We start from the raw sequence: 27,286 nt of genomic DNA, 5'->3' as shown, positions 1-27,286 counted from the left end.
ATGCTTTCAGGGTGATGGCAGTGAGGACCAGACACGTGAGTTTGAGTCAGCAGAGATGCATGGGTGTAGCTTTATGAAGTGGTGAAGCAAGAATCAACATCTATGTAGGGTAGAATTCTAAATCCCAGTTTCTGAGAGGGTTAAGCACAGTTTCCACACACTTGGAAAGCGTGCATAATTGCATAATAGCCAAAAAGGGAGGCGATAGTGCTGAAAACCTCCCTGAAGGCAAACTAGCATTTCTTGTGCACCGGTGACCCGTGGCAATCATTCACTCACAAGGTGAAGCATGTAATAAGCCATTTTGTGACATAGCAGTCCAAAAGCATGGGCTGATCCACTGTCAGCCACATATGTCCCCAAACTTCCATGAGCCAGAAATATGAGGAGTGAAAATCTCCTGTTCATCACCATATGAGGAAACATAATGTAGTGATGGCTCCATTCACTATTTCCTCCTCCAGTGCTGCCATCCTAGAGGAGCTAGAAAGGGAGGTATGATGCACCAGAATGGAGGAAGTTGGCAGCAGAATGAGAGGAAGCACCCCCTCCTCAGCATGCTGCCAGGGAGAGGGTGAACTACTGATTCACATCCACATGGAACAGTGATGGTGAGCGAGGGAGCACCCGTTACACACACGAGTGGAAAGGAATAGGAGATTGGCATAGCTCAATTTCTGCATGAAACACTCACCGATAGTATGCAAAAAGTCATTCTCAGCGGGAAATGGGTCCTCACTCTGTTCCCAGTATCAGTGTAGTTAATCAAACACTGAAATGTTTGGCATACATACCGTTCTCATTTTGATTTCACTGCCACAGAGCATGTGTGGCTGGCATGTTTAGCGCATAGCATCCTTGAAGAAAAATCTCAGCCACAATGCTGTGCCCGAGCTCCACCTCACATGAGATGAATAGAGGAGAAGTCACCACATGCCAGGCAGACTGCCTCTGCGAAAACACTTAATGAGAAGCCTTGTTGCATGTTCCCGTGCACCCAGCGTGGCAAACACACAGAGAGTGTGAGGTTATGGCAAAGAAAGTTAAATGAGAGGCCAGGGAAGAACCTTATTCACTTCACCTGATTGGGGAGACAACCCTATCCCCGGTGGAGTGCCTCTAATCAACAAATAAAAATGCATCTGAAACAGCCTATGTATCAGTAGAGCAATGTGGAGATGCTTAGGTTGCTCTTTACGGGTGAAAAGGCATGAGAGAAGAGGAGATAGAGGCTGAGGAAGACACGTGAGCATCCAACACATCTCCCCCTCATTCACCTCACCTTAGTTAGGGAGAGGAGAAGCAACACCATCCCAGGTAGGATGCCTCTAATCATGTGTGTTGCAACTGAAAAATATCCTGTGCTTCTGTGTAGTAACAGTAAGCCAACACTAGCCTCTCTGTACTAGATATTCTTCCCGCCTACCGGGATTTCTAAATGCAAGATAGCTGCTTACAAACCTACACCCCTTACCTTTCATCTTACTGGAAATGATGCTGTCCCCCCATAGTGAACTGCATGTCACCGCCCCAATATGAACAGCTGCTCTAAAGACTTTGTATTGGTTCTAGACTTCAAGTCTTTTTTTTTTAAACTAGTTGTTTCCACTCAGTTTTAACAATGAAAGCTGGGAGATTGTCTTTAGTCTATAGTTGAGCAAAGTGCTCAGAGACCGACTTGTGAGTCCAGCTGACACAGCCCTTCAAAGTTGACAAACCCAACAGATAAGTCTCTGGCATGGGTTAAATACTCTATAAAGCATAATGCATGCTTTTACATTTATGAATATATTTGAATAACACTTTCATGATTCTAACACCCACTGCAGTACTTTGCAGTATGCCTGCAGGTTAACAATTGACCTTCCAGCCTCTATAAAGGGCAAAAGACCACATAACAGAGAAGGTTTAAAAGCTTAGTTCAGTTTTTCCTATAAAACATATCAAAACCATAGGGGAATATTTGGAGCTTGTTGCAATACTCTTTTTCTAAACTTTTTAAAGTAACAGTCAATATCACAATGAGCAGAAAGGGAAAGGAAAACAGTCCAAGGTTCACTGTCTCTCTTCTTGTCTGAGGCCGAGGGTCTGCTGCACTGCAATTTGCTTGCTTCCTCCAGTCAGTGTACACTTTCCTCATCATCATGCAGCAGCACTCTCTGAGCCACCATCATGGAGTGGGCTGGCAGCAAACTTCAGCACTCAGGAAGCCAACTTATCTTTAGACATGGCGCCTGGAGCCTGGCCTGAACATAGAGAAACACAAAGAATCACTGCCCATGATTTTGATATTCACTTAACTTTTTACACGCATATAATACCTGCACACAGAGAAACACAAAGAATGAGTGGCAGCAATGGTTGCTGCAGGTGGCAGTAAAAAGACAACAGAGTGGAGACACACCCACACACACACCTGCCCTCAATCAGCCCACTGACGCATACCCTCCACCCCACACCCACACACACCCAAAACCAATGTTACAATGACTTCTGTTATCTCATTATCCCATCAGCTGGATCTTTTAGAGTGACATTATTTTAACAAACATTTGTGTAACAGCCTGTTGCCTCTGAAACATAAACTAGGGAACATGGCTTAGATATTAAAGAACAGCAGCATTGGAAAGTTTGCAACAAATTAAAGAAAAAAAATGCAATATGCTGCAGTGCAACTTTAAGTTGAGGTTTCCCAAAAGCACTCTTTAAATAAATGTGATAACAAAACGTAAGAATATTGTGAGGTTTGGACAAAACAGTCCTACAAAATTAGCAAATCATGTGCTGACTTGATGTAAATGTGCTACTTTGCTAATTAATTATCCAGATTTTCTACACTGAGTAATTCCCAGCAGATTTTCATTGATCTGAAGATCTATACCTGGATGTAGAATCTAAACTTCACCGAGCCACAGTCGGATGTGTGTGTCGCTGCTCCTGCATGTTCCCTCATGTCGCTGTGGTGTGAGTCCTCAACTGGAGAACAGGTACAGAACCAGAAGACTAGAAAACACACACGTGAGCAACTGAGAAGGAAGTGTGTCATTCGATTATCTCTGCTGTCATACCCAGTTGAAGGTCAGACATCACGCTGAATTATGACGAGATTTTATGCAGCAATACAGTCCAGCTGTGATTATTAATAATGATAGTAATAATGGACAATGTTTTAAAATACTCCTCCTCCTCCTGTAAAATATGTCTTGTAATTAGTATCTTACTGTGTGAGCGATTGTTGGCTTAATAATGCTGTGATAGATGGTTTAAATAGGTCATTCTCCTGAAGCTCTCTCGCTGATGATGATATGGATACCAACGAGGAAGCTGCTTAATTCCTGTCATGTTCATCGTGATTATATCTAATGCATAATGTCTCCTGCAAATAAGACAACTGTGTGACAGCTATTAGGGTTACGCCGTGTAATGAAGGTGCATCTCCTGCCTCCGCGATACATCTTTCAAGCAGGAAGTCTCAGTATGATGGCATCACCTGTAATGACAAACAGATTGCTGCTGAAATGTGACGAGTGTAATCCAGACTGATAACAAAGTAAAAATGAACCTGAGCATAATCAAGCTATTTCAGACCACATTACAAGACGATCACATCCCCGCTAAGATTTAGGTTTCATGATAGAGGAGGAATAATCAGCCGGCTGAGATAAAGCCGAGGTAATCTATCATCGACTGCAGGGCGCCGGGGTTTCCGAGACGCAGGGGTACGGAGGCCCCTTATACTCCAAGAGGACGATCCATCATTTAACATGCTAACAAGGCGAGGGGTTTTAACATGAAAGATAACACAGGTGCGGCGTTATCGGGCGCTCTCAGAGACCTCAGCGGGCGCTGATGGGGGATGCTCTCTTATCTCCGTCCGCGAGAAAACTGACCTTGTGACACCGAGAGAGAGCAGCTAAAAGACTGTTCAACATCCAAAGTGAAAAACTTAACATCTAGTGGTTAATTAATGGGAAGATAACAGAGCAAGGTCAGTGTTGTGTTTCTGTATAACTGCGTTGATTTAGAGCTCTGAAAACTAGCGAATGACCACAATGGCTATCATAGAGACTGAATGTTCCAAATATCAGACACCTAAAGAGACATGAAGCCCAATGATGAGGTGAATTCATAAAGGTGATTGGCCAGCACACAAATATTCTTATATTTTCTCAGAAGACAGAAATCTTAGTCTGTGCTCATATTAAACAGCATAAATGTTCGCTAATAATTTTAACATTATTGTTTCAAGTTTTTTTTTCCATAATAGTGAAATGTGATGGATTTGAAAAATGTTAGTAATGTATAGGGGTGTCACGATTCTCCAAATCCTTGATTTGATTTGACTTTTGATTTTAAGGTCAGGCTTCAATTCAATTTTCGATTTAAACTTTTTTTTTTCAGCACTGACAGTTATGCCGTTGTTAGACTATTAAGTCTTCATTTGTAAAGATCAGCCACTAGATGGCAGAAAGGTACATTACAACAGCTTGAGTTTCCTCACCTGCAGCAAACTAAGTTTAAGTGTTGCACTTTGTAGATGATCCCTGTGCACTCGTCTCACAGCTGACTGTACATAGAGACCGATGTTATTAGTCCAGCTTGGAGGACGGCTCGTTTTGGTGAAAATGAGGTTGTAGCTTGTTGTCTACCTTACTACAGTAGGAAAGAGGCGTTGTCCATGTTTTAACGTTTTGCTTATGAGTTATTGATCCAGGAAGTTTGAATCTGTCAGTATATTGTCATATATAATATAATGGTCAGTATGAACAGGAGGAATGATTATGGCAAGAAAAACATGTTTCAGTGTTCACTGGGCACCTGACTGTTTTAAGACAAACTTGAAAAATTGTGATCCTGTCCTTTAAAGCTTCCAAATTTGGAAAACAGCTGTGTGTGGGGCATCGCCTGTGATGTGATTGACTGAAAGGTCATTGATTAACTAGAGAGAGTTGAGAAAGGTGACAGAAGAAACTTACAGCTAACAAACCACCCTGACATTTTGTCAAGGACACGCCTTACCTGAAATGATGCTCTTCCCCCATTCTCCACCATGCACTGCATGTCACAGCCCTAATATGAAGGGCTGCCCTTAAGACTTTGAATTTGTTTTTAAAAAACTTTCTAATTGTTTCCACCTAGTTTTAATAATGAAACCTGGGAGACTGCCCTCAGTCTCTATGAGCGAAGCGTTTAGAGACCAACCTGTGAGTCTAATAGTTGTGCAAAGAATTCATCTTTGAATAATGATCAGTTTTAGGATCTTCTATGTAGGAGAATTATCTTCAAATAAAAACAGATTAAATTATTCTTTTATCTGAACATGCAGAGGAGGTGGACGCACTTCTTTCAGCCCTGAGTAGTGTCTCCAGGCTTCCTCGCAGGCAGCGTACTGCTCCAACTACTTCCACCAAGTGGATAGGGCAGAATATATGTTGCCATATGTTTTGGAAAAGTTACAAAAATTGTCCGACACGGTCCCCTCTAATCTAGCATCGGAAATCTGTGGCTTTCTGAGGCCATTTGACTGTCCAACCAGCAGTTCTGATGGAGTGTAGACTAACCTTTGTAATAGGATGCCTTAGTGACCATAAATGATCCAATCACAACTCTGCTGAGATCATGTGAGACAGCCACTCACCACCTCTTAGAAACTCTTTTTAACTTTCACGTTGGTTTCGGGTGTCAAATTGATTAGTCTGGTATGGTCGTTCTAAAGTTTTGTTCATTTTTTGAGAGTCCATCCATCTATCCTGTGCTATAATAAATCACACTATGTTGCTGTTGGGAAAATAGTATGAAAATAATATTTCAAGGACAAGCTTTTTCAGCCTGAGAAGCTACTTGCCAAGGACTATTCAGTTTCCCCCTTGTTCGTCCAATCAATGCCATCAAAAATATTGCCGCTCTGTAGATGAACCTAACTTTTCCAGAAGTCCACCATGGAAGAGATACTCCCCGTCTCCCTTTCCTTCCCCTCGGCCTCTCAAGGACAGAACAATGAGGAGCAGATACCGTGCGGCAACCTGATCTATATTCTGGACAGGCTGTGTACTATATAAAGAAAGTGATGGGCCTTTGTAAGTCTACCTGCCCCACTTTCCTCAAAAACTTCCCGAAGCCTTCCACTACAAGCGAGCGTCAGATAAGACTGGCTGTTGGGAGAGGTGAAGAAGTCTGTGCACAAACAGCGCTGTCTCCACCGAACGTCTCCTCCGTCATTCAAAGGCTGCTTTCACCGCTCCTGTCCCTCTACTCCTCCATCTAGTCAGTTGATATTGCAGTACATTTTCTTGCACCGTACTTGTTTGATATGATCATGTGTAATACCCGAGATTGAAAATTCAACCAATTCTCCAATTTTAACATTACATCCACAGCGTACTGTGCAGTACAGTGAAGGAATAAACCAAGTTTCTGGGGAGATTTTGAACTTGTTTTGATGAAAACATGGAATGCATTCAAACAGCCTGTTGAAACCTTTGTCGTCCTGGTTAAGATAATAACCACATGGTTAAGGTTAGGGGACGATTGCGGTCATGGTATAAAAAAAAAACAAAACAATCTTGACTGTCAGTTGGAAACAGGAAGTGAACAGCAATCTCTCATATTAAAGTCTGATGTTTTGTCGGCCCATCCATCCACCCCGACCTCCTGTAATTACTACAACCGCTAGAGGGCACTGTCACTTTAACGTAATCATACGTCATTTTGGGTGTCTTTCTGCAATGGCTGATTTTTGCTTTTCTTGGAAGGACAGTCTGACTTTATATTATATTAATATTAGACTCATTCACAAGACGGCTTTTTTTTACACTGAATCATTCAAATAATGTCTCTTCTTTAGTTCATACACACACTTCCTCTCTTTATCAGGCCCATGAGAACTTACTTTCCGCGTCTCCCTCTCTCTGCAGGGAGTCTGCTAAATGATGTCTATATCACTCAATTAATACTCTTTGAAATCTTCAAACTGTCTGCAGTTAATAGTTCTATTTTGATTAAAAAAAGCTAATACTGCATCAAAATGTGGCCTGTAAGTGATTGCAGTGTTAATGAGAGAGTCTGCTAACATTTTTAGCATAATTTATGCTGAGTGAAAGTAGGCTTAATGCTAATACTTGATATAAAGAAAGGGAAGGATTTTTTTAGTCGTGGCACGTAGAAGATCTTATATTGTAATCAATTATACATTTTTGTCACTTTACTGACATTGTTTATAAATACTGTATGCACTGTAAGGCTACTATGTGTGTGTGTTTGTGTGTGTGTGTGTGTTGTCCTCCTTTTCTTGTGATTCCAATTTTGTCCTTGTCGAGGATGGAGGTCAAACTTTCAAATGTCAACAATGAATCTTTATACTCAATAAAGTTTTATTTCAATCTTTACTACAAAGAGTGCTGTGTGTTACTGCATCATCTTTGATTAATGATCAGTTTTAGCATCTTTGTAGGAAAATTATCTTTAAATAGAAACTAATGATTTTTTTTTTTTTTTATCCGAACATATAGTAGAGGTGGACACAGTTCTGTCAGCCCTGAGTAGTGTCTGCAGGCTTCCTCACAGGCAGCATACAGCTCCTACAACTTCCAACAAGAGCATAGCAGAATGTATGTCGCCTGAGAGGCAAAATCTAGGGCAAAAAACTCTCTATATCACTGGTTGGTTGCTGTGAGCCCATGTTAGCTGGGGATCTTAATAAATTAAGCAAAATATAATATCAACAACTATAAACAACTATAAACAACTAATTCATAACATTTCTAATAGCAGCAATAATGATCCAGGATCAGCTCATAAGACCACAGCAATAAGCTTCAGTGCCATCAGAGCCTGCAAGTGTGTATTGCTTTGGTGGCTCTGGAAGCTCAAGTGCAGACCATATAATCCTGTTAGAGATTGGGATGTGATTCATGATCTTTAGTGGATGTCATCCCTTTCTCTTCCTCTCCCATTTTTCATGTCACTGTCCTCCGTATGCAGCATGGAAATAATCTTACACTCTAAGACTCTTCACTAATACGCAGTGTGAAATCCCGCCGTGTTCGCTGGGATTCCTCTCACTCTGAGGAGGAGGAGGAGGAGGAAGAATTATGGATAAAAAGTGCAGGAAGTTTACACACTGTTGTTCGGAAGGAGAAGTCATTAATTAGAAGAAGATGCAAATAGTGTTTAAATTAATTTTTTAATACTGGCAGTACTGAAAACACCATACACAGGCCAGCGGGAGTAAGTGTTGAAAATAATGAACAGAAATGATTAATTTACATCATCCTTAAGAATAAATAAATGAAATGAAAAGTTTTTACACTTGGCTGAGGTGTAAAAGTTCTGCAGATAAAAGGCAAATGGAAAAAGAGTTAGTGAATAAATGATGATGTACAGTACCAGTAAAAACTTTTGACTGGTAAAGTACATGTTACCATGGTCACCAGTTGCATACTTTTATATATCTCTTTATAGATACCTTAAAGATTGATTTATTTACTTGATCAGCAGATGGATTAAATAGCAGTTTATCTTAACTTTTTATGCTAAAATCACATAACTACTACACACTCAACCAAACAGAGTTCATTTGAGTTTCACTTTGACCTACAGGCAAATTATATTTTTATTTCAGTCAGTTGTTTTAAAAATCTATTTTAGAATTTAGTTTTATCTCAGTCTGGAAAAAGAAATGATGACAAGCATCACTGGGCATTTCGAGTTATGGATGCAGGAGGACCTGCTGCATTTTAAAGGCAAGTAATTTACATAAAAAAGTGATTTTGTTCTTTATGGCTTGGCTGCACCAACATGGATTATTTTTTAAATCTGATTAAATCATGGTTTAAGATTTAAGATTCTTTAAGATTAAATTTAAACGTATCTTTAAATGTCAATTGAGTTTTACTCTAAACATGATTAAATTTAATTCTATTGCACCAAAACTTTAAACTCCAATTTAAAATGTGATCCAGTATTAACTTTAAATGCACACCTGAGGAGGTTTAACTTTTAAAATGGCTGGATAATCAAGTTCCTCGAAGAAAGTTAAGGCACAGATTCAACCCAACTGAGTTTTATAATGCTGCTGATTTTTTTTTCAAGACATCAGTTCAGCAGGGGAACTGTTATTGAGCTGAACAGGAAGACTGGACCAACTGTCAAACAGGGCAGTGAAAGAAATGCAGCTGTACCACCAAAGCTCCAACTCCTCACAGCCCTGAGATTTCATGTCACCGGATGTTTCAAGAGGATGGATGGGGACCAGTTTGGCCTACACAACTCCACTGAATTGTCAGCAGGACAATAGCAGGTCTGAAGAACCAGTGCATCCAGTTCTCTCCAACGGGGTGAACAGCTGCTGGATTCTACAGTTTTTCCTAAAGAAGGAGAAATTAGAGCTTCTCTGCCGAGACATTATGAGTAACTTTTTGTCCGACAATCGTTTACAGTCCATGTGATGAATTAATGATATGGACGGCATTAAGAGCCGCACAGCCGTGTGTAATGGTCGTGCATAATGACAGCTGTTCTGCTGCACTTCTTCTTTCTGGTTTGTTTCATTGACAGGCGTACAGACTGATGGAAGAGGCAGCATGTTGATATGAAAACAGCTGGTTAACGGTGGGTCTTCATCCATTTATGGATAACTATCAAAGCATTACCTTGCTTTTATGGATAACTGTGGGACTGGAAATGAGGCTTGTGCAAGTGTGCCCAGTTCCACAATGACTGAGGTTTGTAAGCACAGCTTTATAAATCTGACATATGCAGGGAAACACACTTTATGCTATAATATGATTTACAATTGGCAATTATAATATTATAAAAGCGATGCTAGAATTGACCGTCAGGGTGGTAAAGGGCAGCACTGTTTATAGTATTAGATGCAAATACTATATTTTCTATCATGTATGTAAATGAAAGCACATGTGACTTTAAAGCAGCTTTATTGCACTAACAGCACAGCAATTTTTAGCCAAAATTCTTTTGTTTGAAAGTGTGATCCTATAAATCCTTAAATAGTAGGCGGGGCCTTCATCTGTGTCAGAGAGAACCAGGCCTTTCTTTTTAATTCTCTCTGTTCCCCAGTTAATGCACAACTCATTACTTTGTCCATGTTGACCTGCTGTCTTTTTAAATTCAGTATATTGTCCATTTCCACAACACCAATTCCATCAGTGCAGCAAGAGTCATGTCATACCCACCACTCTGCTGCTCTACCGTGACCGCAACTCAACACTTCCATCAGATTGTTCACATTAAGTGATTCACCTCCCCTTTTTTTTTCTTACCTTGCCTTTATCAGTGACTGGCCTTTATTTGTTTGTGCTGTTATGGAGACTTTATTTGAACTTCGGCTTCTATATGAGAATTTATGATTCCCTGACGTCTGAAACCAAACCTACACCTTTGCCCTGATTTTGTGATTGTGTCCAATTGTGCACCTAAATGGCTCATTGTTGGTGTTTTTGCACAGTTTATGGTTGAGTTTTTTTTAACATCAATGAATTTTGGAAATTAGGGGACGCAATGGGAATATTTCTTTAAATATAAAATGATATAGAATAAAAAAAGATATTAAGAGTTTTCTTGAGCTTTGCAGCAGTTGTGTGTTTTCACTGCAGCCTACAGACAAGCTTGGACGATCAAAGACAGCGAATAAATGTCAAAATACTGGATAGAGGCCATCTTTCAGTCTTTCATTATCTGCCAGGACTTTTGATTGAACCAGTTTTACACTGATTTTAAAGTTAGTCTGAGTCATTTTGCCTCTATCTGTGTGTCTATTGAAACATTTCGACCTGTAAAGGAATTCACACATGACTTTAAGAGGAGTAAACAAAGCACCTTCGTCTTCAACTTTAAAATGTCTTGTTTGCTTTTAGCTCCCCAGCAGGTCCTCCAGGCTGGCTGTGCCTGTCTGCTGCTAATGTGCTTTCAGACAGTCAGTGAACAGCCTCTAATTTCTGCCCTGTGGATCCTCCAGTCTTAACATAATTGTATTGTCTGCCTGTCCAGTGTGAAGCCCAATGTGATTGTCCTCTAATGAGGAACAGTTGAGAAGCAATCTAACCCAGGAGTAGGGATAGCATTGTTCCCCTGCATCATCCAATTTGTCCTGGATTCATCTTAATGCAACAGCCCTTGTAGCTCTGGATTAGTGATATAACTGCAGTAGCAGGAGCTTAAAGTCCCAGACAACACTGATTGATTGAGCTTAAGTCAGGTACACGTCTGTAGGAAGAAATCCAGCCCATTTGCTGTTTTCCAGCTCTTCCCCGTGTTATCTCTGGACTTTTTCAGCAGAATGCAGCACAGTGTGATTCAAGGAGAAGCGACTGTTATCCGAAGCTATCCCTCCAGGCGCTGGCTGACTAAACGCTCCAGCTGTGTGTTGATAGACTGACCTCAGGTGGGCCACAGCGGGCCAAGGTCGTCACATTGAGGGAGCTGGGTGCGTTCAACAGGGAGACAATGACAGAGAAAACGACCATCTTTTATCTTGTGAAGGTGAAGCAGTGTTGACAGGTACCAGAGCACAACCCTGACACTGATTAATAGCTTTATTGAAGAGAGGTTACAGGAAGCAATTTTGATGCACACGTGGAACTGTGTTCTTGTGTATTTTTCTTCATATTTGAAATGTTTACCTGGGTTCCATTTTGTGTTGATGACGTTTGTGTTGGTGGCAGGTTTTTCTGTGTTTGTTTTATCTGTGGCTGCCCTTCATGTTAGCTTCCCAGTTCGTTCTGTTTGTACCAAACATAGTCCTGCTGCTGCAGCCAAACTCAGGAAACATCCATTTCTGTGTTCCAAAGAATCTTTCCAGAACATTCCAACCAAACAGTGTTGGGTACATGAAAGTGACCTTGCAGTGAAATCACAAGGGAGTCAGGGATAACCTGGTAAAATGGTTCTTAACCCCCAATGGGTCCCAAGATAAATCCAAAGGTTTCACAAGTTGATTAAAGGATGAGAATGGTGTTATTAATTGTATTACCGTCAACAGATCTCATGAAAAGACCAAAACCAACAATGTGTTAGTCTGTCTCTCAGCTCCAAGCCCCATTGGCTGAAAAGATGGGTCTTGTCAGCTTCCAAGTGGACTCTTGTGCAGTTCATTTGTGGTCTGAAAGCAAGCGGACCAACCACCTGATTATGTAATAGTGGCAATGTGACTTTAGTGTGAATTCAAAAGCTGCACTCATATTAAATCTAGATTGTGAACTGGTCAGAAAGCAATTTCATAGAAAGTAATGTATATATTAATGCAAATCATTTGGTAACCATGGTAACACATACAGTATGCGTGTCAACAAGCTATAGGGATTTCTCCTTATTAACAGTCAAAATCACTACTTACTGTGAGTTACCATGCTCTGGATTACTACTGGACCAAAAACAGACTAAGAATAAGTTAGGAGCTACTTTTAGGTTTAGATTGTTTTATGAGTACAGCCGTAGAACTAAATGACAACAATGAACTTCACACTACAACTACAAGTAACATCCCAGCTGCAGAGACAGCAACTTGGTGGCTCCCAAAAGGTAGAGAAAGCTAAAATGATGAGAACGTCCCTTTAAAAACAACCACAGTTTGGTTGTAATAATTATAACGTGTGACTTAAAACTGGTGCACCTGGGTTGTAATTTCAGCACTTGAATGCATTTTTACATTAAATGTTTGAAGCATACACCAAATGAACTGATGAGTCAGGAAGCACTAATGTTCAGTAAATGCTTATTGCATTTTCATGCAGAAGTGTTACTCTCAGCATGTGCATCACAGGTGCTGCGATGAGCTCAATGAAACCTAATGTGTTTCTGCATAGCTTTATTTGTGCCCCCTTTTCGCATTAAAGCCCCCGCTGCAGGACAGTGTGATTATTATTCAGCCTGACTGTGGCCTCGTGTTGAGGTGGATGGGCTGGCTGGGTTGATGTGTACATGGCATACTAATGAACACAGACAAGCCACTCTAATGTGATGCTTTGCTTTATCTGAGAAACAGAAATCTGTGGAATGACATAATGCATAGACGCACAAGTTAAAAAGTTGAGCTTTATGAGAGTCTGTCTGATTCATATTCAGGGATAAATTTAACAATCCCCCTCTGACATGGCCCATGCCTCAGCAAGTCAAAATTAATAGGCAAGTCTTGCGTTTTCTACCTGTTTTGCATGGCGATGCTACATTGCTGTATCTTGACATTGCAGGCCATAGGATCAAACAATTTCTTAAAAAAAAGTGGCCTGCAAATGAGGCTCCCCGGCTACCTGTCTAATTAAAAGCAAAAGGAGTAGAGTGTGAGCCGGCGGAGGCGCTCATAGGAGGTGCTGAGGTGCGGTTGACCAGATGTGTCTCTCTCTTTCATCCCCCCTCTCTCTTTTAGTGGACTGGTGCCACATATTGCCTCGCAGCGTAAATAGCAGATCTAAGGCAATGGCGCCCTGTGTCACAGAAGGGAGACATAATAATAAAAACCCACACATGCCTTGCAGATATCAGTACACAAAAACAGCATAAAAGCCCAAACTTTGCTGCGTTTTAATTGTGTGTCTTTCATGGCTTCAAAAGAGACGTGATTGGTAGAAGTGCTTTGATCTTCCTGCATGAGATTCAGCTCTGGACTGAACTTTAAATCAGCATGTTGTGTTTAGGGGAAGAAACTTTAGTTTGTTTTTGGCATTATGTGTCAACTTTCACAATTAACACAGGCCTCATAACTGCTTTATTTGACAGAGACACGTTTTAAAATTACATATACATAGACAACAGTGACAACAAACCTCTGATATGATGCCACAGAGGCTCCCAGTACATTTTAAAACTGTCAATGAAGAAAAGAAGTACATAAAAGGTGTGTGCTAAGAAACTGAAGATGTTTTACCTATTTGTCATGAGTGCCACTTTAATAATCATTCATTTGTACTGAAAAATATTACACAGAGTTAATTTATTAGAGAAAATCAGATGCCCTCAGTCCATCAGTATAATTATTTCAGTGCTTTTCAAACACATGCAATGCAAAATATACACCAAAGCTGGACTAACTTAAAACTTCTTACTGTTTATTTTTCTGGGGCAACATGGTTTTGCTATGCTTCATCACACTTGTCAGTTAGGAGACCCAATCACAGATGTGATCAAAAGTGATCCACATACTAGACATTATTGGGTGGTAAAACAGAACTTCAGCCACATCTTGCAAGTTACAAGAAATGTATAATTGTATGCAGAAAGATATCTGCAGAAAATCGATTTCACAAGATTCAGAATGGATCCCACAGAAGACACAATTATAAAAGAAAGCTAACATACAGTGTGTATTTAATACAAAAATTACAATAACAAGACAGAATACTGTATATCATTGGATCATATTGCATGACTTGTCTTTTTAAAAGGTTCACGGTTGGAGAGGGCCCAATTTGAAGTGTCAAAGCCAAGAAATGAAACAGAAATCAGGGAAGCTTTCTTGGCCAATTTGCATGCATTTATGACACGGTCCCAAACTCCAGCTCATCTTCTGTCAGCTGTCAAGTTGCACAAGGTTTTTAAATGCTTCAGTGTGGGATCATTACGCAAAAGTAGGTCTGTAGAACATCAGTTAATCCATCCATTTTCACCAGATTTGTGGTAAAGTGCAGAAGTATCTACCTGCTCCTTTTATCTTTTTTATTTTACCTATATTTCTTAACATTTCTGCACCATTGAAAGTCATACAGCTACTAGCAGTTTCTGTTTTAACTGTAGCCATATGTGCAAAGATAATGATCCCTGGATTACTTTGAAACTTGACATAAATTCATCAGATTCAAAAGTTTTCTTCAAAGTCAACCGTTTTTTTATTTTTTTAATATATAAACTGAAGGTAGAAGGAAAAAAAACATCATGCTCAAGGATGAACACAGAGTGCTCAGTGCATATAAGCACAGTCAGTCCACAGAGTACAAAAAAGGTTTGCACCCCTAAATCTATGAGACTTCTCCTTTCAAAGTCAAATTGAAATTACATTAGTCATCCCCTTTTTGCAGTGAAAAACAGTGTCAGTGTGTTTTTTAGATGTATTGTTAATAGAGTGCTAGTGTTACACCATGGAGAACGAGAGACTAAGTAAACAAACACGAGCTGTAGCTATATGTCATGTGCAGACAGTGTGTTGTTAGCAATGGTACTGAAGAGTAAAAACCACACCAGCATGTAACAGGTCCGAAGTGACATTTGCTTGTATGTTTACACGCTGTTTAATGTGCTGGAGCTAATTAGCTAACTAGTCTGCAAACTGACATTAGCGGTGCACTTTTCTCTGGTGAATGTTTGTTTGGTGCAGGACAAGGTGTGTATTCACCTTTCTAAGTTCAATTCACAAATGGTGACACAAATGCAGATACTGTATCATATCTGAATAATATTCAATTACATCCCTACTAGCTTTAGCATAATCCATGTTTCCATTCCTTATATTAGTCTTATATTCAGCAAGCCTCTGTTTTCAGGCTGGTTTAGCCAATACACATCAATCTAGACAACATGGGTGAAAGAGGGAGGTTAAAAGTCTTGGTGTTAATTGTATTGGAATGATGGATGCAGTTGCCACATTTATAATAACAGATGATTTCCTATAATAGCTACTTCCATACACAGAGAGGAGGTAACTATATCACCAATATTTGTATCTCTTTTTTAACAGAAGTGAGGTTTGGATGATGCCAAATGTTACAAACTGCTATCATACCACAGAAGACTTGATCTGTTTGTTGACTTCCTCCACACCTCCTGCAGTTCCACAGGGACTTGTCAAACAGGCTGCTGGGTCTTCACGTGGCACAACCACAGATGTTCAGTTGAGATCGCTCTGGAAGTTCATCAACACTTAATGACTGCACGAATAATTAAAACCAATCCCGTGAAGTCAGGGAAGGAATCCTCCCGCTGATCGACACCTGAGCAGTTTCGGTGCTTGCGTTTAGTGTCACTTAAGGTACAATTAATGAGGGCAAGAGGTGTTGAGGCGGCAGAGCCCGATGTTTACACTGCATTTGACACCGAGCACTGCCGAGGGAAAGATAAAAGTACACAGCAACAAAGGGTGCGCTGGGACGGATCAGTTCTTCTGCAGCATTTTTATTTTGAAATTGCAAGTTTAGCATGAAATGGGATCTTGTCACATCTGGTACTGCATCACTCTCACAGCTGGAGGAACCTGCTCAGTTCTAGCTGTATGACTTTGATATTAAAATAAGTGAATTCTGTTTCTGTCTTGTTTGAAAGTAAGGATGGGTTCATGTCCTCGGTCTTGTCCCTGAGTGAGACGTCTGAATGTCTCGCTTATTAACTAAGTTACAGCTCAGACATTGTTGTGTGTATCTTTTACTGTGTGTTTGAGTTTCTCTCAAGGTGAAAAGTGTCCACATTTCAGAGAATGCTTAAGTCACAGTCAATTCTCAGAGCGTGACAAAAAGCAGCTCTGTCTTTTAATATATAATAACTGGAGACAGCGAAAGACCATTGTTTTGGCATTACACTCTGTTTTCATAAATCATTAACTTGGCTTGAATGTGAATGTAGAACATCCAAAGACACGGCTGCATTTTCTCAAGATGAGGTGGGAGAGTGTGGATGGAACATTTGTTTTGCAGGAGGCACTAAGGCATTTTTCATCACGCAAGTCTTTAAAGAAACACTCAAACATTTGGGGAAATGCCTTAAATTGCAATCTAACCCAAGTCAGAGAAGAGGATAGATACTAGTGTCACAGTGGTGGAAACTGCAAGCCTAAATCAGGAGCAAAAAAAAAAGCACAACTTGCTGAGTTGTTCATTTAAAAGCTTAATTTGAGCTAAGAGACCAGTGTTTTTGTTTCATCTACAAAGAAATTTAATTATGGTGCAAATGAGCAGTTGGAAAAATACTTTACTGGCAAAGAGCTCCTTCATTACCAGCTGTTATATATATTAAAAATCAGCAATTCAGGTTTTATTCTGATCAAACAGTCGATTGCTTACATTACTGCTGACCATCTCATCTAAAGTAAGCTAGGCAAGGCACTTTTATTTATATTGCACATTTCATACACAGTGGTATTCCAAAGTGCTAGGATAAGAAAAAAAAAGTACACCTGCCATTAAGAGTAATGACAAAGCTAAAATATTAAAATGAGCTCAATATATAATAGATTACTTGATTAGTTTTTATTTTTACTTTGTAACAGCAAGCATTTATTTACCCTATTTTACCCATCACAAGCAATGTAAATATGTAGGTTTTAAGTTTAGGTCAGGTTTGGACAGACCTGAGATCATCTAAGGTTATAATGAATATGTGTAGTGTGGAAGCAAATTGCAGCTTTCCTGTGTTTTCCTGAGGAACAGTCAGTAGATGCAGGTCAGATAACCTACTGTAAGCATCAAAGGGTCAGAAATATGATTGGGTTGCAGCCTTCTAAGTGATTTATTGAGATGTAGCAGTATTTTAAAATGAATTCTCTAACTGGCAACCAACGCAGAGATCTGAGAACAGACGTAGTTTCTTCGTTTTTGTTGAAGTTCTGTTGCATTTTGAACAAGTTGTAGTTGCCTTGGAACTTTCTTTTGGAAGACCTGAGAAAAAGTTAGAATAGTTGAACCTGCAATGATCAACTTTTCGAGACCGTGTTTGGACATGAGTTCTCTTAATCTAGCTATCTGATGCTGACTAACACTTAACTACAAAAATGTTGATTGAAGTCTAAAAATATGCCCTAAATTTTGACTCAACTCACAGTTTTTTAAAGACAATGATTGAAGGTGTGACATACTTTCTTTGGCTTTCATTATGGGCACCAAAGACAATCACCTTGGTTTCGTCTTTCTTTACTTACTATTAATCCTTGTCGAACTCCACAGGTCATGCTGATCTGCTTAGAATTAAGATTACCAATAGAGAGTACATATTTCCTGTCTTGTTGTAGGACTTGATCTTGAACTTTGATCCACTGTATCAAAATTCAGTGGTGAGATTTTGACATTTTGACTCTCAGTAAAATTCTGATTGGAATTTGCTGAAGCAGATATTTGAAGTTCTACATTAATTTAGTTGATAGACTATTATCTAAATGATTGTCCTATAAATTGAAAGTATTTCATGCAATTAGGCTTTTTTTCTGACCTTCCAGGCAACCATTAGTTTCCAAACATTTTATCAAAGCATGAAAATCAACTGTGAATTATAATTTGTCAGTTAATCTATCGCAGTAAACATAATGTGCACTTTTATCTTTTTGTCACAGTTCTCTGATTGTTGCGTGGCACTGCAGAGGAGACTACACACACAGTAAACCAGCTGTACGGTGAGACTCATATATTGTGAGTCTCTTGGTGGTTTAAAACTGAATGGCAAATCAATTGACCTGGAGGAACTGAGGATCATTTCAAAGGTATGCAAATCTCATTACATCAAATCTAAAATGAATTTCACATGTGCACGGAGTCACATTTCTCCCACCACTCTGAAAGCCACACTTGATGTTCCGTTCTCCTCATCAGGATGGATAAACAAGGAGATCTCATTCTAATTGGATAGTGGTCGGGGCCTTGCCTTCCCTACATCTTGGAAATAGAAGTCTGCCAAAGCACAAAGTAATTAAAACAAAAATAAAACATGATGGTCTTCTAAAAGCTATGCCTTTAATGAACAAAAAGACTAATTAATTGCACTGTGTCAAGGAGCGCACTCACACTGAATTATAGATGAGCTGAGGGGGGTGGCAGGCTCAGAGAGTAATGGGAGATATATATGGGCTATGGTACAATTAAAACAGGCACAAACACACTCCTGCCACAGCGGAGGCCTCTCTGTACCAGCATGGCATGCAGTAAGTCCAGTCTTCATAGAGAGAAACATTTGATGGCAGAGTAATCACCTTAATCCTATGATACACTTCTTTAAGGGTGTTGACTCAGTAAGCCTTAAGCTAAATTTCCACACTACCCAAACTCTGAATGCTCTTTAAATAAATGTCTGTGAAGCAACAGTACACACTTTTCCCAGTAATAATCAGAATCTAATCAGAATAATTTCATCACCATGAAATCCCCCGTTGCGGGAGAAAAGTAAAGAAATGTAAATGAATTAAAATCTGCTTTTCTAAGAAGTTCTAAACACTCATTCCACGCTCTGTTTTATGCAGCCCACCCTCAAATGAAAAACGATAGTATAGGTGGAAAATTCAGCCTGCAAAAATGACCTATAGCTATATTTGAGTGACAGACGTCATCTAGCGGCCGCAGTAATTATGACCCGGACAAGTGACAAAGTTCAGATGATATTATGATATTCAGAGGAGGCAGGTTGGGTGGATGATAGATAAATGTCAAAAAGTGGACTTAGCTGCAGGAGACCACTGTTTGATTCCTGTTTCCAACCATGAGTGTCATGTTTCCAACTTTGAGTAGTTTTTTAAAAACCATTACTACAATTGTTGTTTACTGTTGCCATGACGATAAAGGTTGCCTAACTTTAAGCAGGTAGTAGCTTTAACCCAAACCATGATCTTTCCCTAACCCTAACCAAGTGGTTTGGGTTATCCTAACCCTAACCCTAACCCTAACCCCCTAACCCCCTAACCCTAACCCTAACCCTAACCCCCTAACTCTAAACAGACCTTAACCACAGCGTTGTCATACCATAAAACCTCCTAAAATCCTATTGGTTGTTCTGAACTGCATGGTACAATCAACCCATGTAGTCGTTTAATCATGAGAATATGTTGGTTTTATGAATATCTACGCTCACATCCTCATCCACGTCAGTCAGTATCAGTCAAAATGTTCCTCTGGGAAGATGCTCCACTCTTTCATCTGTTGTTTGTCATTTACAAGTGCGTTCTATCATGCTCAGGTGGAGCATCTTTGCATCTACAGTATGTTGGAGTTGAATAATTCCAGTAGTGAATTCAGTACAGTAATAAACCAATGAGGGTGTCATTGTACATTGTCTTATGTCCACCTTTGCCAGTGATTAGTACAAATCTGAATCAGGCTGTATTCATCAAGTACATACTATACTCATTACATGATAATATACAAATATATAAAAACAATATATAAAACTAAGTTTACAAGGAAAGTAAAGTTCTGTCTGATGAATCATATGATACCCATTAGTTGTCTTTCCAGACTTGTAGAATTCTGTATTTGTGAATATTATAAACCGTTTTGAACCTATACTCACTGTCTAGACATATCATCCTTCCATTTTTACCAGTTCAATTTTTACCAGCCCTGTCTTGTGGAAGTCTCCTGTGTCAATATCTATTTTTCATTATGCTGTTAAATTTTAATGAAATCTTTAAATAAAAACCGTCTAAATCTTTCAGGTTTTATTTGTTTTAACAGCATTTTTGTTCGTACATTCAGCTGTGGATGAAATTAATTGTTTGACATAACTAATCAGTTCAGAGAAGTTTGGCTTCTTGCTTGCAAATGTCAATTTATGAATTTAAATGCAGCCAAAAGAAAATGTTAATTTAGGGTAAAACTGAGAGGAATTCCTGTCAGCGATCAGCAATAAATCCTGGTTTACTCAGGTTGTTTTGTATGCGGACAAGAACAAAATAAATACACCAGTGTTTCTCTGAGATCCCAACAATGAATGAATTCAATTTTATTAGTGTGTCATGCATATTAATTGTATATCCAGCCCACATGGGCTTACAAGACACCATCAATTCAAACAAGCCAGAACTAGAGTACAGTGTAAAGACTGTCAAACAGAGAAAGAAAATAAAGAAACAACTGAAGCATCTTTCACCTTCAGATCTTCAGACCATCACTAGGGAGGAATTCTTAAATCACTGACAGAAGCTTACTATGTATTATTGAAAAATCTAAATAAATACTAATGAAACAATCTATCTTGCCTTGTTTTCCAGGCTTCTGAGATAAATTTAGCAAACTTAAAGACATTAAAATTAAACAGCCATACCAGTTTTTGCTCATCTGAACACCAGAATATCGTTGAGCGATTTCATCATAATTTATCAGTACAGCAGAGAATGAGACTCACTTTCCACTTCACCCAAATCACACAGCATTTTTCTTCAAACTTCAGTGAAAGCTTATTTTTGATGAGGTTAACATTACAGCACAGATTATTCCATATCCATCTCCTCAAAAATTGAGTAAAGCTCTTTTGCCCATCGAGAACTGTGTGATTTTCTCCACATAAATACTTTCTTTTTTATTCTGTCCTCTGCCATTTTGATTAGAAAAGTGTAATTTAAGGTAGTGAAATCCAGAAAATTAGGGCAATGCTTTCCAAACTCACTCATTGTACTGAAACAATTTAGTTGTTTTTTTGGTTTGTTTTTCAGATAATGAGAATTTGCTGTTCATTTCCATTTTAACCATGAGTCAAAACTGTTTAAATGTAAAACTGTAAATAGTAAATTAGGAAACTAATAAATAGTGATATGGAATAGGACAGGAACAAACATTTGCAAAACAAAATTAAAGGAAAAATTTAGATATCCTTTTAAAAGTAAATCCATTTTAAAATAATTCATCTTAAATTCCATCAGTTTACCACTTGTGGCAGTAGGTGTCACTGTTGCTGCTGCTCAGCAAAAGTTACATAGTTGCTTTAAACACCAATAAAGGTGTGTAATAATTCCAGTGACTCATTTAAGAAAACATCTTAGAATAAACTGTAATAATAAAAACTGCTGGGTTAATGGACTAAATAATGTCCAATATCACATCTATTCATAACTAATAAATGCCTACACATGTTTTCAGGCGAAGGAGGTCATATTTGCAATATTGACACCAGATCACACACTAACACAATTAGTAGCCCGTTATTGAGCCGACTGGCTAATTACAGCCTTGCAGCCATTAGTTAAAGCAGGTTCACAATCAAGAAAAGCTCACTTACCACACACACACACACACACACACACACACAATGAAACATCACACTAACCCATTTCCCAACTGTTTGTAGTCTTTCCAGCAAAATAATTCATCCATCTGACTGGGTTCTTCACACAACTTCAATCATCCTGCCAGTGCAGTGAGCAGGAGCCTTTCATCTTTGATTTGCTGGTGGTGGAGAAAGAAGGCCAGCAGAGGAAGTGGCCACACCAGGATGACCGATCTGAAGAGTGCAGCTCATTGCCAGGGTCTCCACGTCACTCCCAGCTACGCCTCAGCACTTCCTACTGATAAGCAACCATTTATGCAGTGTGACTTCCCCTCTCTGTGCAATCCAGACTGTCAAATCTCTGTCAGTTCCATCCTCTCATCTGCACCGAAAATGGGGGAAAAAAAAAACCAGGAACAGAAACAAGAGGGGGAAATTGGTTCTTCTTTTTGAATTTTGATAAGTCAGCAGTGTTGTTTATGCAGCAAACAAAATGCCCCACTGAGTGGCCATCACATTTCCATATATTAACACTACTGATTGTACTCATACTCCACTTCCTGCAGCACATGTTCCGCTCGCTTTTGAAATGCAAATATCAAAAGGGCACAAGAAAACAGTGCTTACCGCATTTGACTGCATTTAAATGGGAATAGATAAGTACACTGCCTCTGAGCTGGCCGGATATGAACGAGCTTTTGAACTTCCCGTTATTGTGCCACGGTGACATGGCGGCGTGCCACAGATCCTGCCATGCTGGCATCCGTGACACCTATGTGTTGGTTTCGCCGCAGGGTTCCTCTGCTCACTTTACATCAGTGGAGAAAAGCTCAGAAGCTGTTCCTCAAAGGGGAGTGAGGAGGCCATGGAGGGGCTTTGATGGGCTGATTCCCTCTTTCTCTCCATCTATGATCCACCGTTCTCTCCAAGGCCTTGTTTATGCCGGGAGAGGTAATGTGCCCACTGAATAGGATCAAATGACAATCTGGGATTGATGATTAAACATATGAGCTTAGAGTGCTATTAAAGCTGCCTATGCCATCATAGATTAAACTCTTTGTATTTTCTAATGCAAACATTTAATGCAACAACCAAAGCTGTACCTCTGAGGCCTAGCTGCTTTTCTTTGACTCCTTCAACCTTGGCAAGACTTGAGAGACAGACATATAGCTCTAAATGTACATCATATATTGCTTTAATTTTGAGGTCCTCTGAAAATTAAATGTACTGCTAATCGGACATGTATGATTCATTTTTTTCCCTTATTCAGTCTTTTTTCCTTTAATATTTATGGATTGTGAGCATGCAAGCAACATGATAGACAAGCTACACAAATGTGGGATGTATGTTCTGCTTTATGAGGAATATTTTTGAATGTTTTGCTTTTACGTTTTATAATCTGATATTCAGGCCAATAAGGTAGAGTTCCTCTCTGTGCGATGACTTTATCTGGAATTGAGTTACATGACAACTTAATCTGAGAATCAACATCTCTACTGAAAAAACAAATCCTTTTTGGACTAAAGACAAAAGTAAACATAGCAAAAATAAACATGATCTGTGAGATCATCTTTAAGCTTGGATTTGGATTTTCCATCTCTCCTGTCTCCTAGAAATTTCATTTTGTATACAACTAAGTTGGTTTGCCAATTACGTTGCGTTAGCAAACATAATTGCTGCCTAGATTATCTTCACAGGGATTTTTTTTTTTTCAATTAATGAAGCGCTACATTAATAATGATTTGCCCCAGGGCCCCCTAGTGGCATTATCCAGCCAAACCCACAACCTACTTCTCTTCAATCATTCCTTGTGGAAAAATGTTTTTCAATATGCCATTTTTCCACTTTAATGTAGCTGTTTTCCTTGTGTTTGGGATTTAGTGACCATTAGAAGAACTGCAAAACACTTCAGATTAGGCATTCATCAACTATGGTGTTATTTCAGAACATAATTGTACTTAATACTTTTGATTCACTTCCCTCCTTCAGCTTCAGTGGGGGGGCCTGTAGAGGAGAGCCCAGCATGGAGGCTGGCATAGAGCCCCTTCAGAAGAGCAAAATTGCCTGTGTGGCTGCATTAGCCATGTTGATGAGCATAGATTCAGCATCAATGGCTTACATACCCTGGCTCGTTTTAGTGTACATACTGCATGGCAGGAATGTTGTATTTCAGAGTTGATTTTGCAAATCAAACTTAAACAGTTACATTTCAGAGGAGATCCTTTCTCAATGTGCCAATAGATATCCTGGCAAAACTACAAACTCAAATCACATGATCACATGATCTCCTCTCCTCTATTAGACTTAAGTGAGCATATGATTTCCTGGAATGCAAACTGTGTGAACACAACCATGCAAATGAGATCTTTTTTTTTTTTTTCCAAAACCTATAAACCAGATATGATCAAGTGCTTTCAATGATGAGTTTTCAGTGCAAATAGCTCAATAAAAGAAGATGAACCAAAATCTCACAGTCAGTGCGGTGCTGGGAACAAAACGCTGCTTGAGGTGCTTTATAATCCATAATGTGATGCAGCGCTGATGCAAAGATTGCACCGCCTTCCCTTCAAATGGACCTCGGCCGCGTGTTACTGCATTTTCATTTCATGTTCAGCTGAGCGGAGGTGAGAGAGCGTTCATGGAGCGTTACCGCTCTATCACACGCTCACCGGAGCATATTAGGATGCACAACTCCACACCTCAGCTCCACTCCAGCTGTAGTTTTCATAAAGCTTCTTACACACAGCAAACACACCTAAGTTTAATACATACAAGCACAAAGATGCATTCTAAGACATGCGTGGAGAAAAGGAACCACTGAGTTAATGTTCTTTAACGCATGTGGAAAATCCATTATGTTTCATCTGACAGCCCACAAGTGCCATTCTTAGGATGTCTTTCTTTGCAATATAGAGCACATCGCCTACATTAAACAGCCACAATGACTGTGTCTTTATCTTACAAGGCTCACATAATGGTATGAATGCGTGACAACAACCTGGGTGGTTGACAAGAAGCTTTACTCTGCTGGAGCACCTTCTAAGGAGACTCATGTTTGTCCGTATCGAGCGTGCGGCCCTGAAAAGCTTGTGCTTCTCAACAATGCATGTCCTGGAGGGTTTTGATAGGAAGTGGTGTTCAGTTAGCTGATAAGCAGACAAGGGGGGGGCTTCCTACCTTTTTATGTTTTTATGTTGTGCAGACAAATGCTGAGTCAGCATTCCTCAGCAGTGCTCCTGGGTAGCGAGCGACGCCGTAATCAACTTCGGACGTGAAGATGTGAATATAAAATGTTGGTGGGAGATATTCTTGAACCTCTCTGCTGGGTCTGCACTGAGCAAAAAGGACTAAAGCATGTAATGGCAAACAGGTTAACACCGTTTAGTACAGGCAGTCAAATAACACCTACAACAGAAATTGTGACACATCGAGAAAGGTCAAAAATATTTCCTGACAGGTTGATCTTTTGAAATGCAAATGGAGAGCAAACTCCACTTTATTACTTAAGAGTGGTGTGTAAAGCATGATGGACACAATCAAAAAAAAAATCCATTCATGTGTTAATCTTTACACAGGGCTCTACAATATACATCTGCACACACACAGGGCATTGCCTCTGGGCCAACAATCCCATGGGTCCCACAAGATTCCAATGGAGAGCTATTACACTGTCAGTAGACAGCAGTTGGGAGGAATTTACACAGTTCAATACACTTACTGTATAACCCACTGAACAGAATCAGTTGTGGCCCAGTGAGACAAATTCTGCACCATCTTTGCACCATTCTTGGTAAATCCTTAAAGGGCAGGTTCACAATTTTTCAAGCATGTCTTAAAACAACAGTCAGGTACACATATGAACACTGAAAGAGGTTTTCCTCACTGTGATGAGGAAGGCAGGGTCTGTTCTGGGAGCCAGCCTCAACCCAGTGAATGTGGTGGCTGAGAGGTGAATGTTGGTCAAACTGCTGGCTATCATGCACCTCTCATCCCTTTCATGACACTCTGATCAGGCAGAGGAGCACGTTCATCAACAGAATCATCCTGCCTCTATGAGTCTCTCACATGCTATGGACTTTGACGTTTGCTCTTTTGCACACCCAGCTGTTAAATAGTGTTTGTATATTTCCACATATGTATATTAAGGGCATTACCTACCAACCTACCAAAATCCACAGTGTGTCTACACAGTCATTTTGTGCTAAAATGCATTTAAAAGTTGATGTGAAGCTTATATGAGGCTTCAGCAGTCTGAGTCAGTCATATCAAGTGGATATCTGACACATTTACAGTCTTTTTAGCATCAAATTCCCTCTTTGTGTTTCCTCAGACAGTGTTTCCCTGTTGAGCTGTGGTGGAAGTATAGTAACAAAAAGAGGGACTGTAGCACTAAAAAGACCGTAATGTTGAAAGATATCTACTTGATTTGACTCATTTGGATGCTGAAGCTTCATATTAGCTTCACAAAGATCGAGGTTGATTTTTTAATTGAAAATGATGAGTCTTATTTCTACTGCACACTATGTTCTGTGCAGTAATCAGTGTGTATAATTTTGCAACTGTCAACTGACGGAAAATTAACCAGCAAACTGTTTTGATAATTGATTCAAATCCTTTTTCAAGCAAACATATCAGAGATGTGTTTGTTTCAGCCTCTTCAGTGTGAAGATTTCCTGCTTTTCTCTGTTTTGAATCCTTGCAAACCAAATGTTTTGGGGTTTTTGACTGTAGAAGGATAATCTGAGAAAATAAACAGCAAGTCAATTGATAATAAAAATAATCATTACTTCCAGCCCTAATGCTGAGTGCTTAAAATAATGCCTTCAAATGTGTCACCTGTAGAGAGGCGACCCACCTTCTGAGGTTAGAAGCTATGTAATATTGGACAGGGAGTAATTCCTAACGAGTAAAACAAGATCAGACGTGAAAGAATCAAGGTGGACTGATGGGATAGGCAAGTAGAGACTAGATGGGAATGAGAAGAATTAAATTAGGACCAGGCCAAGACAGGAAGAAAATTTCGCCCCCATGTCACCCTCTACTTAGCAGCACTCACATTAGAGTCTTAGTCCAGAACCCTTTGCAGCATCTGCAGAGCTTACAGATATGACTCCAAATCCCTCCAAGGATATACGCTTTGATCCCTGGACACCAAAATCCTTTTTGTGTCTTAACAAGATAATTAAACATTCCTGACACTCAAGAGTAGGAACAGTGTTTTCTGTATTCCATCGGTAAGTGGCACAGCGGGGGGTGAAAGTGGAAAGCTCCTTGCTTGGCTGGAATATGGGATAAGAGATGCAATATCCCCCAAATGAGGTCCTCAACCCCTGCATCTTGAATTATGTGGTAATCTTTTTTCTGCTGCTCACATGATGACGGCATTTGGAGG

The 27,286-nt window shown here is 39.6% G+C and overlaps 1 long non-coding RNA gene across 1 annotated transcript; it reads right to left on the bottom strand.

Annotated features, from left to right (window-relative positions):
• Positions 1 to 1,902: 1,902 nt before the first annotated feature.
• On the bottom strand, positions 1,903 to 2,408 carry LOC137177327 (uncharacterized). Its single transcript, XR_010926072.1, has 2 exons — positions 2,322 to 2,408; positions 1,903 to 2,246 (listed from the first exon to the last, which is right to left on the bottom strand). It is a non-coding gene; the product is annotated as an uncharacterized lncRNA (long non-coding RNA).
• Between the last annotated feature and the right edge of the window lie 24,878 nt (positions 2,409 to 27,286).

The sequence above is a fragment of the Thunnus thynnus genome, chromosome 24, assembly GCF_963924715.1.
Source record: "Thunnus thynnus chromosome 24, fThuThy2.1, whole genome shotgun sequence".
Taxonomy (NCBI): domain Eukaryota; kingdom Metazoa; phylum Chordata; class Actinopteri; order Scombriformes; family Scombridae; genus Thunnus; species Thunnus thynnus.
The sequence above is the reverse complement of the archived record's forward strand: the minus strand, read 5'-3'. Positions and strand labels throughout refer to the sequence as shown.